At 40.6% G+C, this 22,933-nt stretch overlaps 1 protein-coding gene across 5 annotated transcripts in view; it reads left to right on the top strand.

Moving 5' to 3' along the window:
- Positions 1-22,208: 22,208 nt before the first annotated feature.
- The window catches only part of FANCC (FA complementation group C), an 83,269-nt gene continuing 82,544 nt past the window's right edge, over positions 22,209-22,933 (top strand). For 4 of the 5 annotated variants that reach the window (XM_040089518.2, XM_040089521.2, XM_040089517.2 and 1 more), the window contains exon 1: positions 22,240-22,252. The gene's annotated coding sequence lies outside the window, so the exon portion shown is untranslated. Of the gene's footprint in view, positions 22,253-22,933 lie in introns of all 5 variants that reach the window. The other variant, XM_040089519.2, reaches the window with a different exon arrangement.

Genomic DNA, 22,933 nt, shown 5'->3' with positions numbered 1-22,933 from the left:
CCTGAAATGTATTAAAAGTCTTCCAAAATGTGGGAAGTTGCACCTTGGATTTCACAATTTTCCTGGGGCTGACATTCCCAGTGCATATTTCTTCATTTTCTGATTCCGCTTTAATTTTTGTAGTTTAGCAAAAGGGAACTTAGAAGAGGCTCCAGACATGTGTTTTTCTTTGGTCTGGGGGCTGACTTCCCTGACTTTCCCCAAAGAATTTTCTTCTGCACTGTTCTACACACGAGACTTCCTTTCCACACTCCTGTTGTTTTATTTCTTTTGAGTACAAATAGGATTAAGCAGAATGGAAGGGTACTGACTTACTGGAAGTGGTCTTGTTAGCTTCCTTAATGTACGTGTAATAGAAGAAACAGGCTTTGAATTGAAGACACTCCACTGTGTCATTTAAAATTATTTTCTCTCAGAGTACCTTTCCCTTTCAGGTCTTCTTTGCATGGATACTTGGAATAACACTTAATTTTTTCCCACTGAAATTGTGTGTCAGACCCAGAAATGGGCTGTGACTCAGATGAAGCTTTTTTCCAGTTCCAGAGAGCACACATGTCCTTAATAAGCACCATATTATTTCTCACATGCCATCTGACAGACTAAGTATGTGAAAAAGCAAAGGCGCTGGAAGCCCTCATGAAGAACCACTGCAGCAGGACTGCTTAGGAAGCCATCTCTTATGGGTCAGCTGTGAGTCTGGTCATTGTGCTGGGTTTTCCTGGGGTTTTTTGGCTTTTCTGTGGGAATTTGTGATATGTGCATTTTGGTGGGTGTTTTTCAATCCCTGAACTCTGGTCGTAGAATTATAGAACCATTAGGTTTGGAAAAGGCCTCTAAGATAACCAAATCCAACAAGTAACCCTGCACTACCATGTTCACCACCATGTCCCAAAGTGCCACCTCCACACGCCTTTCGAACACTTCCAGGAGTGGTGATGCCACTACCAATAGAACAGCCTATTCCAATGCCTGACTCCACCTTGTCAGTGAAGAATAATTGATAAAGATGTTAAATAGGACTTGAACCCAACACTGAGCCCCACTAGCAACTGGACATTGACTGGATGTAATTGCAGTGACCACAAATATTTGGGCCCAGACATCCAGCAAAGGATACACTCACTCAGGCTATGAGTAACCACCTGTTCCAGGAGAATGCTGTGGGAAATGGCATCAAAGGCTTTATTAAAGTCCGTGCAGACAACATCCACAGAGTCTTCCTCTTCATTATGTTGATCACCTGGTCACAGAAGGTGGGGTCGGGTTGGTCAAGCAGGACTTGCCTTTCACAAACCCATGTTGGCTGGGTCTGTTCCCCTGGTTATCTTGCACATATTCTGCCACATAATGGTACTCATTATGACCTGTTCAGGACAGTCCCCAAGGTCAGGCTAACAGGTCTGTAGATCCCTGGATTCTTCTTCTGACCCTTCTTGTAGATGGTAAATGGGTCACATTTGCTAACATCCAGTCAACTGCTTCCTTTTACCAGTCAGGACTGCAGCATCCTCAGAAACTTTGGGTAGATCCCATCTAGCCCCACAGACCTGTGTGTGACTATGAGGCATTTCAGGTCACTGATCACTTCCTCCTGTGTTATGAGGGCTTATTCTGTTCTTCGTCTCTGTCTTTCAGCTTGGGAACTGAGTAACCTGAGGACAACAGTTCTTGCTATTAAAGTCTGAGTCAAAAAAGGCATCAGCCTTTTTTACTCATTCTTTGTCACTGTGTTTCCCTCTGCGTCCAGTTAAGAATGGAGATTCACCTAAGATCTGCTCTTGTTGCTGATGTATTTGCAGCAGCTTTTTTAATAGTCTTTTAAGGGATAGACAGCTGAGAATCTCATTGGATTTGGCCCTTTTAATTTCTTCACTGGATAACCTCACAACATCCTTCTAGTCCTCCTGAGTTGTCCGTTCCTTCTAAAAGTCATAAACTTTCATTTTTTTCCCTGATTTTCAGCCAAAGGTCTATGTTCAGCCACTCTGGTCTTCCCTGGCTGCTTGTCTTTCAGTATTTGGGGACAATCCTGTGCTCCTGTGCTTTTAGGATTTCCTTCTTAAAGCATGTCCAGCCTTCTTGGACTCCTTTGCTCTTCAGGACTGCTGCCCAAGGGAGTCTTTCAAACAATTTCCTAAACAGGCCAAACTGTCCTCCAGAAGTCCCAGACACCAGTTCTCCTTATATCTCTGAGAACAAAAAACTCCATCATTTAGTGACTGTTGTACCCAAGATGGCCTGTAGTGATCACATCACCCACCAGATGTTCTCTTTGCAAAGAAGCAGGTCCAGCAGTTGCCATCTCTAGTTGGCTCACACACTAGTTGTGTCAGAAAGTTCTCTGCCAAACACTCCAGGAACCTCCTAGACTAAAGCATTGTTTGAAGGCAAGTCCTTCACAGTGGTAAGAAAAACACTTGCAGTTCATAGAACTGAGAGAAGTAGTCGGCAAAGTAGTAGTTGGCAAACTGGAGGTAATACTCTCTTACAAATGTGCTTTAGTTGACATTTTGCCTGCTTTGCTATCATTTTTTTCAAAATTTTCAGTGACACAAGTGTCTTAGTTCGGAAAAGACAGGTGTTTGCCAGGGAAAAGCCAGAGCTTCCCTTGGAATGGAGAATGTAAACCCCCTCTTTCTGAAATATTATAATTTTGAAATTTAGGGGCTTTCAGGCAATGCTATAGGTAGGAATAGGAATAACAGTTTTTACTAGGAATGTTAAAAATGCAGAAGTACAAAAGAGCAAACAAACAAAAAAGAAAAACACTGACAGAATCAGAATATGCCCTGTCACCTGTTGGTCAGGGTGTTGGTAGCAGTCCGATTAAGTCCTCCTGGAGTAACAGATGTGGTTCTGTCAAAGTAGAGATGATCCTGTAGAAGGGTCCTGTGGTGGTGAGATGGTCCAGCCTTCCTCTGGGAATCCAGTGGAAACAGGCTGTCCTGGTATTCTGAATCTCAGATTTTATCCAGATAGGAATGCTTGGCTGCTCCCATTGGGTGGAGCATCTCACAATGGGATGATGTGATTTCATCAGTCATATGGTGAGCCTTAATGGCCCATTAACAGCAGGTATCTCCCTGAAGGAGGATGGGTAGTGGAAGAGATAAGGAACATTGCTCCACCTGGTTTTAACAGCTGGTGCATTAACAGAAAGACACCTGCCCCCAGCACCCCACCCCACCCCCACCCCCCACCCCCCCCCCCAAATTATGAGGAAAAGAAAAACACCGCTTCAACTGGTTTCAACAGATGGGAATAGAATACATCTTGCATTGCAACCCAAGACAACAAGAAAACTCCCAAATATAAGGGGGGCTAGTGTTGTTCTAGATCTTTTCTTCTGAAATTCTGCTACAACAAAACCAGAAACAAGGAAGAATGCATTGTAAATTTTTTTTCTGCTTTGCCTATGAGTAGATTCTTTCCAAGATCAAATCTGCAATCTGTAGTAGCATTTTTTGTTTGTTTGTTTGTTTGTTTGAAATAAAAAGGATTTAAAAGGCAAGTAGGATTTTGTGATTGGCTGTATATAGAGCATAACCTTACTAGCAGTACACAGACCATAAAGACATTATCTAACTTCAGAAATTCTGCTTGCAAATTCATCGATACACAAATATATTCAAAGAACCTTTCTCATCAACATAGCATCTCAAATACTTGTTTCTACAAAGTTTTGATAACAAAGCACTCCTTAAAAACAGGCAGGAAAGAGCCACTATAAAAAAGACTGACACTGTGTAACTGAAGCAAGTGAAAAGGGAATCCTGCCCTCTCACAAGCCCCTTCTGGCTTTGTTTGTCCCATGGTCCTCTTCAGTACCATGCAATTTTATTTATTTATTTATTTATTTAACCAAAAAAGGTTACTAAATTTTCAGGAGCACTGAGAGCTAAGCTATGGTTTCTCTGTTGGAGGGATGCTGGCCCCTTTGTTTCATGCTAGAGAGGTAAGAAAGAACTATCAAAGATTTTTCTCTTTTATTTCTTGTTATATTTTTGTCCTGGGTTACAATGTAAGATGTGCCCAAAGTATGTATTCTATCACCATCTACATGAAATGTTGAAACTAAGTTGTGCAGTGTTTCCCTTGCCCCCTCCCTCCAGACTATCTTCTGTTAATGGCCCATCAATGCCCTGCTGCATGACTCATAGATAACTCCCTCCGGGATCTATCTCTGTTTAAAGGGCAATCAAGGACCCATTACAAGACTCAGAGAATGATATCAGCCCATTGTGAGATGCTCTGCCCAGGGGGAGGAGCCAAGCATTCCCACCTGGATATAATCTGGGACTCAGGACAGCACAGGGAGCCTTACCCACTGGATTCCCAGAGGACAAGAGCTACCAGACCTTTCTACAGGAACACTGCTTCAACAAGACCGCTTCATCTGGACTGCTACCACCACGGTTTCAGGTTGTATTCTGACTCTGTCAGTGATCTTTTGTACCATTGCATGTGTTTTATTTTATTTTATTTTACCTTTTTTTTCTCTCCTATTAAATTGTTGTGGTTTTTTTCTGACTTGGAGTCTCTCGCTAGTTTTGCCTTCAAGCCAGCACACTTTGTTCCAAAGGAAGTGGGTTCTGGAAACATTCACCATTGTAAATCATGGCTTAAATTCGATACTTGGTCATCTGTTTAACTGCTTCTTTGTTTTCAGACTCGCACCCAGTGCTGTGTCATTGGGAGAACAGAGGGTGCTGGATTGTCACTTGAAAATATATGAAAATCAAAATGGATAGTAGTAATTTACAGTAAAATTACAGTAGTAAATTTTCAGGAAAATACTGATATTAATGAGTCTTTCATGTTTCAAAATTAAGTGACTTCGCATCTTATTTATTGTGTTTCATGAGTCTTTTCCCATTCTTTTATGATTATATCTTACACTAACTGATAAAATCTAAGCCTGCCATCCACCACAGTTGCTCCATATTCCAGAAGGCATTTGATCCAATATGATTCTCTTGAATAGCACTATAGGGTCAGAGCATCTTTACCAGAGCTTTTTGAGATGCAACATATTTCATAACAGGGCCTTTTTATTAAGACTTCTTCTGCCACTGTAGTGGAAAATATAGATTTGTGATCTGCCTCTTACGGGATATTAAACAAAAATTATGCCATCCTTATTGGATTAGTTACCTCAGTGCTTTCAGAGATTAACTCGTTATTATTACATTTTTCTAAATGGCTTTTTGATTCTTTAACATGAATGGATTTTGAGTAACCCTGAAGTAGAAAATTAATACAGGGACAAACTGTGTAATCTTCTAGACTAATGAAAAAATGTGTGACTAAGCTTCATACCCTTAAACTTGATTTAAATTCTCTCCCGTATCTTTATCAGGGTTTAAATTCCCTTGTGCATTCCCATGGAAGGAAAGTTCCATGCTTAGTAACTCAATAGGAGGCATTGAGAAAGGATTTTTCTGTGACTAGTTGAGATAAGATGAGCTGAAGTGAATCTGAAAATATGATACAGAGAATTTACTGTGCATGCATAAATACAGAGAGTTTAGATCATGTAGTCTGGTTAGGTATTTACTTCATTATCTTCATATGCGTCTCAAAACATGTTGCTGAAAACAGATGTTCACTGGGTCAGCAGAAACACAGCCACGATACTGGTCTTCCTTCACACACCCTCTGATAAAAATGGCATGTCTAGGTACATGCTCATTTAAGCAGTTTGTCATAGCCTGGGAATAACGCTCCACAGCATACAAAGTTTAAAACTGCACTTTGTTTGCAAGTGGCTGAAGGATGACATTTCATATATGAAATGTGCAGCTTGGTATCCTGTGTAGAATAATTTTTACACATTCCAGAAGTTTATTCAAAAGCATCTTTGTAAGATTCTCTCTAATATCTTTACAGTACATGAGATCAGGTGAAGGGGAAAACTCCAGGAATAAATAAAAGAACACCTGCAATCCTATTAAAGGGAATGCATTGCTTTCCCCATAAAATGCTGACTCCAAGAAGGGTATACTATCTGCAATTAATCATCTTTCTAAAGAAACAAATGCATCCAAATAGTTATTCTGGGAATCGTTATTAGTGGTTCTGGCATAGCAATAAAACATTGTAACTTTGGACACAGATCAGTTTAATCCTTTGTGAAATCTGACAACATTATCATGTGAATATCTACTATGTCAATTGGGTTGACTTCTGACTTGTGAACAGAATTTGGTGGAAGTTGCTCACTTGGATCTGTGACTTCTGAATGTTGCTGCAGCGTCTGTAGCTCTTTTACTAAAATACAGAAATTTATGGTTGTTTCTGGTTCCCAGCATCCTGTTTTTCACCTCCATACTGCTTATATGTTCACTTACATTTTTCTCTTGGATATTTACTTGCATTTGCTCCAATTTCCCCCTTCTTTTCACATAAGAAAACAGAGACACTTGAGTTAGGTCTTCTAAACAGGTGTCATGTAATGCAGAAATAATAAATTATAAAGTGCATGGCCACAAGAAAATTTCATTTTATTTTGATGCAACTTATTCTGTTCAAGAAAAATACACTTTCTACTCAGATGAGTGACATCTAGGTATCCTCACAAGGAAAAAATCTGTTAATATGAAGAAGATCGAATTCATGGAACAACCCAGTGAAAACAAAAATATTTTCAAAGGGGTGTGTGTGGGGGGTGTTTTTTGTTTTTTTTCAAGTATTTGTCCACAGGAAGATAAGCTGTAGTTTAAAACTTGGGGCATTTAAACCTTTTGCCAGTATACCTCCCGAACATCTGATAGGGATTTCAGGACTGAAGCTACCCATTTGGTGAGAAATTTTTGTTCAGGGTAATGTTGGACAATCAGATACTGCTAAATTCCATTATACATCTGGGGTGCTGATAACTGTGTTTTGGAATAGTGGTTTTATTATTAATTTCCTGGTTGAAAGACTTAAGCCATTTGGTGCTTGGACACATTGGAATCCTTTAAGTAAATAGTTTAGTCTTGGCATCCTTTCACTGTAACTGCTGCAACTCATCTGGCTAATGTTGAAGGGGTGGATGTTTCATCTTGAAGCACATTTAGAAGGGCAAAATTTGGTTTTATACATACTGTCTCTTACACTAAAAGCACAGTTTTTCAAACACTTTATAAAAGTCCATAATTCATGCTCAGCCACAAGGAAGATTTGCAGCTATTTCAGCCTAAGTTGGGAAAGCACCTTTTTCTTTGTTGAAGAAACCTGCATTTCTTAGACTGCCTTGAATTCAGGTTCGGAGTCTGTCATCATGGACTGCATTCAAATATTGCTATCAGAATTTGGTGACAGAGGAAGAAAATCTATATTTAAACAGTTTGTACAGTCATGGAATATAAGCACACTCCTATAAGAATAACAATATATTACAATAAAAATAGTTAAGCTTCAATCCTGCAAATCTTTTCTAAGAGCTTAACTCTTACAGGACTCTCAAGTCTATAAAACTAATTGGATGCGTAACTATTTACGGGATGTGTGCCTTAGGACTTTTATGTATCCTATGAAGCTCCATGAAGGTCAAGTTTGGGATATTTAAAAGTCTCAAGGTGACATATATATACCTTGTTGAGGTGTTGAAACATTTTTGAAAGTAGAAGATACTCAAATGCCAGTGGAAACAATCTTAAAACAGGATCCTATCTTAAATCTTAAAACAGGAACCTATCAGGATCTGTATGTGTATCTAGGTGTATGGAAAGCAAGCAAATACCTACAGGTGCACTCCTCCAGCAGAAAAGATACAAGATTTTGTAGTGCAACAGGACATCGACAGGATTCCTGGAATCATCTTTTGTTCTACACCTCTGAGTACCTTAAGGAAACAATTAGTTTCACTTCCGCAATATAGTTTTCCCATTAAAACTGTAGGAACTTTCCCATCTACTAATGGGAACTCAACAGTGGCTGAGAGGAATGTGTTGATACTTAGTTTTGTCTTAATAGAAGTGGTGAAGTCAAATCCCAAAGCTCTGCTGCTTCCCTCTTTAATCACCCAGGGAGCTAAACTCTGGTGAAATAAAACTCTGTTACTTGACAAGATCAGAACTGTTTTTGTGTACTGATAAAGCTCACAAACTTCAGGTAGGTCACTTCACTTCTGAGAAAAATCAGTACTTAGGTAAAAATTGCAAATATTAGAGAACTGGCAGTATAAGAGGCTTTATCTGTACCTGGGCTTATTTGTGTTATCACAGTACAAATACATTATAGGCAGTAAAAAGTAATGTTTTTAATAAACATACAGAATTATTTTTTTTAACCCTAGCAGCAATAGGAATTTTTAAATAACAGTGTTTTTACTGTGCTTTCATTTTGTTTTTTAAAATTTGAATATTACAAAAATATAAACCCACATGCAGAAGACTATTCTGAAAGATATCTGACCTATCAGATATGTAAGTTTCAAGATTTATTTTGTAGAGCTTAAATCAGCCCATGATTTATTCATAACTGTGCCCATCTCTACCTTTGAGCAGGAATAATTCCACTGAATGCTCCTATTCTGTTTCAGCAAATCAATTCTAAATGTATTTCCTTGGCTTTGTCTTTTGCTACTACACTGTCTCCTCAGAAGATGTTTTAAATTGAGCTATTTATTATTTATAGGCTCTTGTTAAAGGCTGTAAAACTCTGAGTTAAATTTTCATTTTGGCCTGCTGGCCAGCTGTTATTCTGAATGATCCTGCCTTTTTGCAAAAACACTGGATACTTAGGAGAAAATGAAGTACTTCTTGGGGAATAAAAGCTCATATCAGAGGCTTTGCTTCCTCGGTAGGCAAAAGAGATGCTGCATTTGCCAGCAGATGTGAAAGGCTAATCAGTTAAAGTGATACAAAATTTTCCAGAGTGTTGAACTTCCATTTTTCATAATAAGGATAATTAAAACTGTATGACTGGAATGCTGAGAGGTGACTCAAATAATTGACTGGTTAATGTTAAGAAGGTGTAAATTCTCCAGAAAAGCCCTGTGCATACCAGCTGAGAATGCAACCCATGAAATAAATCCATCTACCTACATTTGTTTTAACAGTAATACTGACCTTAGAGCAAGGTATTTCCAAAGGATTTTTAATGGCCAGCTGGAGTTAATAGCCCCCGGCTGTACTTCAGGCTTTAAACCCTGCCTAGCAAGCCATTAATTCCTAGGAAATGCTCTGTTCCTTGGTTGTTACTTCCTAACAGCATGACAACCTAGACTGTAAGTAGCTCTTAGCAGAGAAAATAATATCCTTAAATGCACACAGTACCTTCCTTCAGAAAAGACTCCAAACTATTTACAAGGTGAGGGTTCTGAAAAAGAAAGTAAGCAGAAATGATTATGTTGCTGGGAAAACAGTCTTTCATAATGGACAGGCTTAAGCAGACACATATTCTGAATATGTCTCTGAGAAATTAGACACCCTTAGGGCTATAATCTTTGCCCACTGCTGGTGTTTCTGGCTGTAGCCTAGGAAAGCATCAACATTACCCTCTTCTACTGCTGGCTATTGGCCAACACAGTCTGAGTTTTGTAGTCATTTATGAGTCTCCTGAGGAAGTATGTCAAACTTCTGCAAATGTTTGTCACCAGAGAACAGAACAGCAAGGAATAAAAAAAGTAAGTTGTTAGTGATTAAGTCTTTTTGTGTATGTACAACGTCTAAGACATCTGAGGCAATAGAGCCTTATCTGCAGTGATTCCATGCTGCAGGTAAGGAAAATATGTGACTACTGAAAAGGATGAGCCAGAAAAAATAATTTTTGATTGCTGCCATACATCTGCGATGACATTAGTAAGTATGACATTAGAAGTATGAAGAGTCAGACCCAGTGACTGATAAACCAGAGGAAGCACCTGGCTGGAAGCCAGATTTTCTATCTTATTCTGTATATCAGCATGGCCAGAGTGGCACATTCAGGCCACCATTTCCCATTCAAGCACAAGCATTAGCAAGGTGACAAGGAATTTAGTCCTGATGCTGAGAAACCGTAAGCTTGTGTTTAACAGCATGCACATCAGTTGCACTTGCTACATTACTTTGCTTTGCCTTAAGCACAGGACCCAAGGCTTTGCCAGGCCATTAGAGAAGGCTGTGCAGAAGGCTTTGCTAGGTATGCAGCTTACACTACACAGAAACACAGAGCTTCTAGACCCTGAAATTTACTCACAACAACCCACTGTTAAACCTGCCTCTTTCCAATTTGTGCATGACAGGAGACTAATATTACAGATTTGTAACAGTGCAAAATATAATATGATAAATACCTTTTGTCACATGTTGGTTAAAGAATTTTATCATGTGGATATGAACAAAAACCAGTGATGAGCATAAAACTACTAGTCAACCTCAAAGCCACTGGAAAAAACCAGCGGTTTTCTGGTAAAGAATATTTTGCAGCATTGAGCTTTTTAATTTTATCATTATTTTTAACTGGCCTACTATGAATTTTGTAGGTCTAATGTGGTTACAAGTTCTCTGAACAAGCACTAATACATTTTATTATAATTTTGAATAGAGTGCTGCTGAAGCTAGCAAAATGACAGTTTGAAACCTGTTTTTCATTTTTTGCAGACTTTCTGAAAAGACCTCTTGTACTTTCTCCCTGTTGTTCTTAATTAGGCTTTCTTTATTCCATGACAAACAGGTATCACACCATTATCCAGCCACAGATCACACATCTTTTCAGTTCCCATTCATGCACTGGCACAACTCAAAGCAGAACTAAATTACGTCCATTTTTGATTCCTCTTAGTGGTTCAGAGCAGCCATAACTGAACAGAGTACCTGGCAAAGTATGAATTCTTGTAGCTGGTTCTGTCCCCCGCACCGGGCAGACGCCGGCCTCCGGCTAGCTCAGATTCGCACAGCTACAAGGTGTTCCCAGTTCGGATGGGCACGCAGGTTATCTTTACCTGCTGGCTCGGCTTCTCAGCAGCAGCTGGACTAAATAGTGTCGTGACAGCAGCGGCAGCAGAGAAGGATGGCTCTCAGCTCAGCAGGTTAAAAGATGTTTATTCAGGCCGGGCTGCGGGAAGTCCGCAGCTGGTCCAAACCGCAGGCCAGAGAGGGAGGCCAGCGAGCAGCCAGAGAGAGTTTGAATCTCCCTCCTCCACCTTATATCTGGGGGAGGGGTTCAAGGGAGGTTACAACAAGACAACAAATCAGGGGATTTGGGAGTAACAAGGTGTGCCCACCCCCAAGCCTCTGACCATTGACATCAAGGGCAAAGGAATTTGGCCCCTGGGGGACCTATCACCTGAAGCCCTCTCCCTGAGATTTTGCAATCTGGGAGGGATCCCAAAGTGATAGTCAGGCTGCCCCCAAGTGGGGGCGGGGCAGAGGGGATGGACAAAGATAGGTGGGGGGTGGGATGATTGACACAAAACACCTTATACAGAAAACACAAAAGGGTTACAAAACTGGGGATACAGTGAATTGAACCATAACATAAAACTTCTTATAAAAACCTAATAAAACAATTCTCGCACCACCACAATGAATCACCAGGATGCCAGCTACAGCACAAGAACAGCACTGACAAAAGATGCACAAGGTCTTGCTGATGGAGTTTTTGCTCCACCTCCTCCACCTTGAGAAAAAACCTACATAGGGTCAATCTCCTTATCTTCTCATTCTTTTGGCCATCTGTTCCCATGAACAGTTTGGTTCTTACCCTGTGGTATAGAGAAGGATTTTTGAGAGGTAGTAAGCAATGCCACAGCCCCTACATAGGTTTTGAATATTGAGGACACTGGAACCACTGAAAATAGATAATACCTGCCTAATGGATTTAGTAACTTGTTTTACATGTTGCATTTCCACATGTTGTAACGTATATTCACACATGAAGATGTTCAGAACATTTCACTGCTGTATCCCATATCACAGAGTCATAGAATAAGCTGAGTTGGAAGTGACCCACAAGGATCATTGAGTCCAACTCATGGCCCCGTAGAGTACCATCCCCAAGAGTTACACCATGTGCCTGAGAACATTGTCCTAATGCTCTAGTATTCTATCAGGCTGGTGCTGTGACTACTTCCCTGGGGAGCTGTTCTGGTGCCCAACCACCCTCTGGGTGAAAAACCTTTCCCGAATGTCCAATTTAAACTTCCCCTGACACACCTTCAGGGGTTACCTGAAGGGCAACCTGGGGTTTTGTCACAGATCACCACAGAGGAGAGATCAGTGCCTGCCCTTCATCTTCCCCTCATGTAACTGCAGTGAACATGTAACTGCAGTGAAGTCTGTCCTCAGACAGGAAGAACAGACCAAGTGACCTCAGCTACTCATACAGCTTCTCCCGAAGACCCTTCACCATCCTTTATGGCCCTCCTCTGGATGCTCTCTAACAGCTTAATGATGTCTTTTCTATTGTGGTGTCCAAAACCAGTAAATACACTAAGAAGCCACACAGAAACCTTTTTGCATTCTAGGTACTTTCCTGGTGTCACTTTTCCTTCGCAGGTACTAAAGTTACTGATGCTTTATTTATTTATTTATTTGTTTATTTGTTTGTTTGTTTATTTATTTATTTATTTTTAAACTTTATGGCCTTATAGTATTTAGTTAGTCCTTGGAAAAAGCAAGGATTGACTTCCTAGAAACCACAAATCAACTAATGAAGATTAAGAGCAACCAGGCTTCTTAGTCCTATCATTTAAGTGGAACTTTTTTATTTATAGTATTTATTATACTTGCTTTTTAAATCATATTCCTTAGTCCCCTTTTCTACAACATTTTACAATGCCAGTATCACTTTGCTCATTTACTCAATGGGGAAAAACTGCCACTTGGAGGAAGGGAATTCAGCTTCTTATAATGTTTGACACTGTATTACTTCATGACAAAAACTATTTTGTGAATCAAATATGAAAGAACCTCTAATGGTATTGTAGCTGCTGCCAGAATTTTTTTTATGCCCCATAAAATGAAAGAAATATGTAAAGGTAAGGAAATACATAGTTTAATCTCAGGTTTGAGCTAAAGATCTTAAGCAAACTCCAGGGGACACCTCTTGAGAGAAGACATGGAAAACAAGGAGTGTGACATTGTGGGTACAAAAGAAACAGGGGGATACAACTGTTTCCAAAATTAATGAAATTTTTATGCCTTAAAGATAGGATTGCATGAATAGCCTTATGAGCTTTTGGGCTCCTACTTTGTGATTTTTAATCTATTATGATTTATTTTATAGGTGACAATAACCTGGCATTGTGATGTTCAGATTTGGATTAATTCATCACAGTTTCAAAACTGTATTTATTTGTAGTTTACAGATACATACTCTCAGTCTTTTCTTCAACACAATACAGTATTTATTTTTACTATTTCATTTTGCGTGATGCATTTGCATACATACCTTTCATTTATAGAGGTATTTGAAAAAATGTTTTCCAACCAGCTTTTATGTGTCTGTACAAAGGTGTATAAAGCTCTTTTGAACAGTATTAATTATATTCATGCAAGTGATTATCACTTGTGAATAACATTCAGTGTATTAGATTATAGATCATTTAAAGGTGACTCAAGTAAATATTCAGTTAATGATGGGAAATTAAGGGAACAAAGGAACACTGTAGTAATGAGAGAATGATGGCAAACAAATTGGTGTTTTGTCAGAGATGTCACAAGGAAGGGATTAAATCTGAGGATAGACAAGGTTAAAGAAAGGTTAATACCAATAAAGGAAGAATTATTGCTAAAATAATTGAAAGGAGATTTATTCCACCAACTTGCAAATATGAGTATTGCAGGCAAAGGAGTGTGGATGACAAACTGTTTAAAGAAGGAGTGAAGGCAATGGAATACTAGAGTTATACTTCCTTTGGGAGGGCAAAGAAGCATGATAATGCAGTGTCCAACAGGCTAAATGAAGGAAGGAGAAATACAAGGTTTTCAGTTAATGTATAGAGATTGTGGGGGGAAAGTTGGCAATCCAGAAACTGCTGTTCTTATTTTCTATCACAGAGTTGTTTCAGCCACTTTTTGAATAACACAGTGTAGTGGTTTCACGTTCACTAAATTCTGGTCTTAGTACTCACCCTTTTTCTGTGGGAGAGAGACTAGGAGAAAAACAAAGCAGACTCAACCTTAAAAATGAACAAATAGTTTTATTAACACACACTAAAAGAATGGAAAAAGAAAGCTGGGGAAAAAAAACTAAAACAAAACAGAATGAAACTCTAAACCCACTCTTCCCTCACCTTACAAACTGTTCACTTTCTTACAAAATACCATAAAGAGACAAAACTTGTAATTTTCAGTCAGTTTCACTATTTGACAATAGACTTCTATTAATTTATTAGGGGTAGAGTGTCTTTTAGAGTCATGGATCCTACTGTCAACTTAGAACAGTTCTCCTGTGGGTTTTAAACCGTCATAAAAACAACCGCCCGGAGAAACCTGCCTTGTGACCCTCCCAGGAGCAGGTTCCTAAGCTGCTTATGGGTCATGGGTCTTAGACTTTTGCATACTGGGGTGTCACCTTTTAAAGATGAATGACTCCAAAAGCAAAGGGTTTTTCATCTCAAGGTACAGAGATATCTTCTCACTTCTTCACCGGCACAGAGGGCTTCTCATCTTTTTCTCTGTTCAAGCATCTTATAGGATTAATATTACTTAGTCTATCACAAACACCTTTGCTCAAATCCACACACAAATTAAAACAATCATCTCCCCAAATGCATATCTTTCCCATGATTTAAACTAATAATCTAAATATAGAGTTCATTTCCATGGCTCAAATAAGAAAGGAACAACCAACTCTTCAACCCTCTGTCCCAATAGTCTTTTCACTCTTGCTCTACTGACTTCATGCTGTTCTTTCTTTATGCTCACTCTGTCCTTTCTTACTCTCTCAGAGAAGGGCCAAGCTCTGAAAGCTTCATGTTGCCAGGAAAGGGTTAAATCTGCTCAGAGTCTTTGTCTCTCCCTGTCTCGCTCGTGGTGTTAGATGTTCAAGGCTGTGCTGGTGAGGAAGGAAGAGCTCACACAGAAACATCAGGGATCAGAGCACCCGGGCAGTCTGGAATTACAAAAAACCAGGCAGGATCATAAATGCCTTTTCAGCCCACCCCTCAGTGTAAATTGGGGTGGCCTCAGCCCAAATGGTGCCCATAGCTCTTATCAGGGGCCCGGCAGAGATCTCTCCCTGCTCCAGAGAAGTTTGGAGAAAGTAGTTGTTGTAAAGCAGCAACCTCTCCTTACCCCCCTCACCCAGGAGCCGATGGAATCTGGCCAGGCCTCAGGCCAGCTCCCCACAAAAGGGGAGCAGCAGGCCCAGCTCAATGTTACCTGTCTCTCTCTGGCCAAAGGAAAGAAGGAAAAGGCCCACCTACAGGAAATCAATGGGTTTTATATGGTACTTCCCAAAGTGGCAGCTAGTAATTTTCAGTGGTTAGAACAGATGCCAATATTCCAACCAACCCTCTGATAGGTCCCTAGCTTTTCTAAAGCAGTTCCCAGGTCCTGACCTGGAAAATCATTCTACACTCCTCTATAACTAAAAAACTAAACTGTACTAACCCATGACACACTAGAATGATTCTACAGACTTCTCTATACTATTTTGGTAGCTACTTAAAGCAAGCTACCCAATAAGTGGAGATATTTTCCATTTTGAAGGGATCCCAACTGAGTGTTTTGGGGTTTTTTTTGTGAGGGAGTGGTCGGCAACACTGAAAACATATAATCTGTGTAAGAAATAAATTCCTAAGATATGGGCTCTTAGTTACTGTTAAAAGTTACTGTTCTAAGTTTAATAGTTCATAAGCAAAATGTTTGTTTGTACCCCTACTCCCTACTGCCTATTCCCTACTCTATGCCAGCACTCCCTTTCTGTGTTGAGTGTCACTGCCTCTGCTCCCAGGAGACTCTGTGCCCAAGGACATATCCATATTCAAGTTAAGACACACTGGGTGCAAAAGACCCCCAGGGATGACGAGCCACCAGATAACTGAGGATTGGAAATAACAACTCTAGCCTGGCAAAACGGTACGGAACCTCGGATCATCGATTGGAGCCAGCCCTGTGTCATCGCCATAACCCTGGCAGTTCTTGACAAAAAGGACACCCCCTAGACTCGAGCCAGCATTGTCTTCCCAGGGACTCTTGTGAGGACAGAGCCCCAGTTCTGCCAGATGGCAAAACTGAACCACCTTCTCCTCCACGTCGTCCATCAGGAGCAGCAGGCAGTGTGCACAACCCCTCAAGTTCCCCACACAGAGCTGTCCTTAATAAAGGCCTTTAAAAAGGAGCTGGTCTCCTGGCCCACTTGTAACAATCTGTAAAGGCATAAAGGTTACCATTATAGACTAGCCTATGTTGCTGTGAACAAATGATTACATACAACATTCAGCAAACAGAAAAATGCATAAAGATGATTTTTTCAATCTGGTTAGCTAACCATTCCTGCATGAGATTGGCTTAAAACAAAAAAGAAATTATAGAGAAATTTATTCACTTAAAGGCTTTTCTTTCCTCCTTTTATTCTTAAACTTGTCTTATATTTTATGCACAATGACTATCTTCCTGCATTTTTAGTACATTTCTAGTACATTTAGTAAATTTCTGTATTTAATGGAATTAGAACTTACAAGCTGTTTTACTTGCAATGTTTTACAGTGATGTGGGCTTGTTTGAAAGTTCAGTAATGTTCAGAAAGTTCAGAAAGTTCAGAAAGTTAAGTAATGACCAGATTTCTCATACATTTAAACTGTGAAGAAAAAAGAATTTATTGAGATTTACTTGCTTAATTTGCTTAATATCACCTGTAATAATCAAGTTGGCAAAGGAAAAAGCTAATGACTTTCAGTGTGTGATATCTTTGAGTTCACTGATTTCCTTTATGATAGTAACTTCATTTTGTGAGATTTAATGCTTCCTAACTTATCATGAGTTTGAATAATTATGAAATTCATAAAAGAATATGAAGTTTTGTAGCTGCATACCAATTCTCATCAGGCAGTTTCCCACAACGCCAACCCTCTGAAAATTGGTTCAAGCATGATCTTTTATCATATTTTGCCGATTTTTTATTTTGGTGCCTGCTTGCTGTCAATAAAAAAAGCATTTCCCTTTTTATAATCTTAAATTCTGGTAAAACGTCACAGGTTCTAGAATGTATAAATACCTCTTTTAGTTGAGTATTTTATATAAAGAAGGAAGGAATGTAGTCACACACATGAAACTGAAATGCTCACTGGAGTATACTGGAGTACTGTTAATAGCTGTCAGAGAATAGGTAAAGGCTAAGTCATTAACTTTCCATCCTGTAGCAAGAGTTTCATGATTCTTCTCTATATGTTACAGGAACTTTTTAGAATATCAGTAGGGCATACCATAGAAATTAATAAGCTCTCTCCTTCAATGTAACATGCTTGATTCTGTGGAACAAACTTTGGAAATGCTCTCCAGTATTCAAGAGTTCAGCAGAGACAACAGCAGCAGAACATCATGAAAGATTTTTTAATTTTTATTGTCTCAGTGTCTAGGGAACGATTGATGTAACTCATGCTTTCTTTGTATAGCACCTGCTGTGAGTGCAGACAGTTACAAGGAAAGGATTTGTTTTCAGGATTATTTTCCACAAGAAAATTTGTAAACTATAGACAGAAACATAATCACCATAAATATTCAGCTTCTCTAATGACATTTTGGAAAAATACATATTAAGATAAATTACTATAATCTTGACTGTGCCAAGATTAGCTAAGTGATTGATATAAGGTACAATTTCCAAATTTTATCCTTGTGACCACATTTTATACCAATCTGAGAAATAAGTGTCAGGCTTAGTAGAAGGCAGGAGAACTCCTCAGTTCTGGTTCCTGGTTTAAGGAACATTAAACAGCACTAGTTGAATCAGGGCCAATTTTTTTTAATCCTGCAGAGGCTCCCCAGGAAAAGACTTAATGGTTTTGCATTAAGAAGAAAGCAAACATAATCATCTATCACTTGGGACACAGAACACAGAAAATGTTCCTGTCCTGCTCAGGAGCAAGTTAACCTCCCCAGGATGTCAAATCAACAGGAACTACATTCCAAATCAACAACAAAGAAGGAGAGATAAAATTATTCCAGTGTGAACCTAAAGACTATGTGGCATGCACTACTCACCAAGTTCATCAGCAGATTTACAGACTCTGATGCCTCCAAGAAGCAACTCCCCTTCTCCTTACTGAAGATAGTTTCTTTAATGGAACAGCATAGAAAGCATAAGCAACCATAAATTATACTGGGATATGGGAGAAGATGACATGGGAGAAAATGAACACCTGGTACTCATGGAAGTCATCATGCCTAACTATTCTGCTAACAGCTGCCGCAAATACAGTATTTTAGTGGGTAAATATTCAAATATAGAATCAGCATCTGGAAATGCCACATCTGCCTATTCAGAAATCCTACTGTGGCTAACAAACAGCAATACACTGAAATCTATTGGTGACTTGTTATACATTGTGGTCCCCTCTGGGAATCTCTTGAATATGATTTATGCTATGCTTGCCACTGCAGTGCTTAGGCAATTTCCATCCCATCTGTAAAGGACAACAATATGTCTGCAGAATATACCTTAGCTCTTAATCATCTTGTACCAATCATTCTGAGCCAGCCACAGATCTATATGATGGTATATACCATGTTCATTTCAGCTAAGGGGTCTGAGGGCATTTTGCTTGGTACTCTTCTGTTGCTTAGAGCCATATGTGCTCTTTAGCTAATTACTATGATGTGCATAAAATATATTATGTATGTGGTGGTCATGTGCATTGATAATTATATTTACCATGCACCTTTGTATGCCTCACCTGCAATTCATCCCATTAATCTACCTCTCACAACATTTATTCTAACATTCCAAACTTCTGAAAGGCTTCAAACAGCTAGGACTTTTCCTTTCTTCCCGTGCCCCACCCCCTCACACTCCCCCCCCCCCCCCCCCCCCCCGCCTTCCTTTTTCCCCTCAAACTTGTCAAATATATATTTCTTTCTCTTTCCCTAACAGGGGGCTTTTTTCCTGCCAAATTTATACTGGCCAAAAGACCAAATGTCAATATTTTGCCCTTAGCCAAAGTATAGTATCTGCTGTCTCTCATCAAAGTGCAAAGCTTAATCAGGGGCTTTGGCAACATACCTGAGGGAAGAGGAGATTGCTAACGTTCTCAGAGAGCAGCCAGGAACTCTCTGTTATTTGGAATATCCTTTCTGAAATATTCAGGGTTTGAAGTAATAGAATTCTTATCTATAGCAGTACTATTTCTGGTGACTTTGAATAGTTTCAAATATTCCTTGCAAGTGTCAGAGATTTGCTATTAGTAATTGTCTGAGGCAGCTCTATTGGCTCTATATGTAGTAGTACTATCTGTTATTAAAGGTCAAGGCTAAAGAAATAGTCCCCATAACATTTTTTAAACCTGAAATATTTATTAAATGTGGGAGTGGCAAACTCCATAGACTGTCTGAAGTAACATAACATTTGTATTGGCATTCACTTGATTTGTACTACCTATTTCATTATCTGTATCATTGCCACTCATTTTTTGACTATTTGAAATGAGGGTCCTTTGAAGGTAGTATTACCTAGTGTTCTTTCCAGCTACTGGAGTTTATTCATATTAGTAATTTACTTTCATTTTTGTGTTTTATTTCCTCCTATTGTTTTATATATTTGTCTATGCCCTTTCCCATGACTTCCTTAAATCCTCTTGTTTGGCCCTTTTTTTTTTTTTTTTTTTTTTTTAAAAGTCTTCGGTTTCTTTTTTACACCTCCTAGTATATTACAATGATCTTTAGCCATATGCTTAGGTGTGCATGAGAACTTTTTGTGCAGTTGGCTTGTTGAGCAGCAAAAAAATTGCTTAAGTTGATGGTGTAAACATCAAGCTGAATAACAAAGGCAGCTTTTTGCTACTTTCACTATGGGATAGAAATACATTTTGGAGAACTCTAGAATATGTTCAGTCAGAAACATGAAAAATGATGTTATCAAATCTTTTCCACTCAAGCTTCTTCCAGTGTACTAGAATTGTAAAAACTGTCATGAATGAAATAACTAATAATGTTGACATTTGAGAAAGTGTTAACACAATTGATGGTAGAAAACAAATACAAATTCTTCCATATTTTCACTTGACAAAAAAGAGGAGTAGAATGATTAAAAGAGTTGCATGAGTTATAAACTGGACTCACTGTGTGAATATAGGCATTACATACAAAGCTCCAAGTTGTGGTCTGCAAATGTGTTGGATGTATGGGAAACATTCCTGACAGCTTTTCTTGATGGGTTGCCTGATGACCAGTTGCTGTTTCCCAAGAAAGAACTTTGAAACTTTCACGAACAAGCCTTTAATTCATCAGGTGTTTCTGATTTGATAGGATGAAATGTAAAAAAAGTAATGCATGGGGATTTTACTATATGGGTAGGTTGAATTTGCTTTTGTACTGACAGGGATATCTTATTTTATAGAAAACTGAAAACAGTAGTGATCAGAACAGAGGCACACAGCACGCCCAGAAAAAAAAAAAAAAAAAAAAAAAAGAAAGGGCAAGATTATGAAAGCTGAATGGGAGTGAGAAGTTTGAACATCAGCTGGTCTCGTAAAACTGTGAAAAGAAAAACAGCAACTGGAATTTCAGCAGTCATATGTTCAAGCAGACTTTAAATCTTGAATACAAGTCTAATACAAACCAGCCTATAATTCTATAATTCAGACTAATTACGCCATTGCAATTTTAAATTCATGTGAAAACCAACAATTCAACCTAGGTTCAAGACAGAGAGTGTTTTACCTTAGTGACTTTGTTCTTTCAGATAATCTGTTTTGGTTTTCCATAGGTAGGAGAGCAATGAGTGTCTTACTATCCAGTTTCTTCAAGGAGGAAGTAAAGACAAGGTGATGTAAGAACACATATTTGGAGGAAGGTGCTAGGAAACAGAATTCTGCGTGCTGAGTGCTTCTGAAAACCATGAGTGAAAACAAAGTATCAACCTCCCACTGGCTCTATTTTGCGAATAGTGAACATGAAGGTAAAACCAGGCAGGAGTGTGCAAGAGTAAACAGGAGCAGGAGCTAAGCAGATGAGTTGAAGAGGAAGAATGAGAGGAAGAGGATTAAATATGACTGTGTAAGTGGGCTAGGGAGTGATGGGTAAAAATGCACCCAAGCAGTCAGGTTGTGTAGCATTGGTATTTTCAGCAGAACTGCTTTGAGGACCAGTGTCAGAGTACAGGTCTTGGTAGCTTTATTACTAATGCTTTATAACAAACTAAGGGACATACGGTTCACCCAGTCTACATTTCTCATTTTGGCACCAACATAAATTTCAGTAAACGGAATATTTATTTCCAACCCTAAGTTTATTCAAAACAAAATTTCTTGTTTTCTCCATATCTGTACCCATACTGATAGCATTTTGTTCACAGGGATACAAGGACCCGTTATGTTCAGAAAACTGAAAATAAGCAAAAGTGTAACATGTTTTGCACTTAATCTTACCAAAAGTGGTAAAGGGTTTTATTCATCCATGGTCAGAGCCCAGGACATAGACTGTGGCAGGCACCTCAGCCTGGCCGCTGCCAGCATTCGGTGCACAGCGGCCAAGGCACCGGGGCCACGGCGTCCCTGTCACTTTGGTTTCCCTGTGGAGCCGCTCCTGAGCTGCACGTGCAGGGTCAGACTGGCTTTGTCCATGTCTCTGGTTCACTCAGCGAGTTTTCAGTGCGGGCAACAGAGGCGCCTCAGTTTCGCCAGGGACCCCTGTGAGTCCACTGGCCCTGAAGACGGACAGGGCTTCTGACCCAGCTGTCTCTTGATGCCCCGTGTTTGAGCGGGGAAGCCAAGCGCCTGCGGCTGGGGCAGGCTGAAACACACATTCAGAATCAAAGAATAACAGAGTATCCTGAGCTGGAAGAGACCCACAAGGACCACGGATGTCCAACTCCTGGCCCTGTGCAGGACATCCCCACGACTGACACCATGCGCCTCCAGAGCCTTGTCCAAACTCTTCCTGTACTAAGACAAACTTGGTACTGGGAGGTCTGTTCCGGCGCCAACCACTCTCTGCGTGAACACCTTCCTCGCACCAGCCAGCCCAAACCCGACACACGCTGCGCAGGCGGCCCGGGCGCTGTCACGGGTCACCGGAGGACCGGCGGCCCCGCCCCGCCCCGCCTCGTCCCCCCGCGCAGGCGCGGCCGCAGGCGGCGGGGGCAGCGCGCGCGAAATTCCAACGGCGCGGCGCGGCGGGCGCGGGTAAGCGGCGGCAGGGGCGGGACGGAGCGGGCGCGGGAGCTCCGGCAGGACATGCCCAGGCGCTGGAACGGAGCGGCGGCTTCTCTCCCGTCCCGCCCTCGCTGGCCGCCCCTCGGTGGCCGCGGGCCGGGGGCTGTCGTGGCGGGAAGGGAGGAATCATCCGCCGCACTCCTCCCCTCCCCCCCTCCGGGAGAGTTGGCGGTGACGGGCCCGCCGGGGAAGGGGTGGCATGGGCAGCGAAGCGTCGGACCGGCCCTCCCCGGGGCTTTGAGGCGGGCGGAGGAATGTGGCCGTGGCTGTGAGGCCGGGCCTGCGCTACATCCTGAGAGCTGCTGCTTGTCTCATTCCTGCGGTGGTTCGGTTGTCCGTGCCAGCGTGCCCCCATCCAGCCTGGCCTTGAGCACTTCCAGGGACGAGGCAACCCCAGCTTCTCTGGGCAGCCTGTGCCAGTGCCTCACCTCTCTGGGTGAAAAGTTTCTTCCTAACATCTAGCCTAAATTTACTCTGTTCAAGGCCGTTCCCCTTTGTCCTACCACTACATGCCCCCTGTAAAAAGTCCATGTTCGGCCTTCTTGTATTCCCCTCATAGGTACTATCTGGTACTGAAAACATCTGCAAAGAGAGACATAAACATCTGTTGTCTGCCTCTTGCTATACCCCCTCCTAGGGAGGAAACAGTGA

Source organism: Hirundo rustica, chromosome Z (assembly GCF_015227805.2).
Source record: "Hirundo rustica isolate bHirRus1 chromosome Z, bHirRus1.pri.v3, whole genome shotgun sequence".
Classification (NCBI taxonomy): domain Eukaryota; kingdom Metazoa; phylum Chordata; class Aves; order Passeriformes; family Hirundinidae; genus Hirundo; species Hirundo rustica.
Note: the sequence above shows the minus strand (reverse complement) of the source record. Positions and strands in the feature narration are given on the sequence as shown.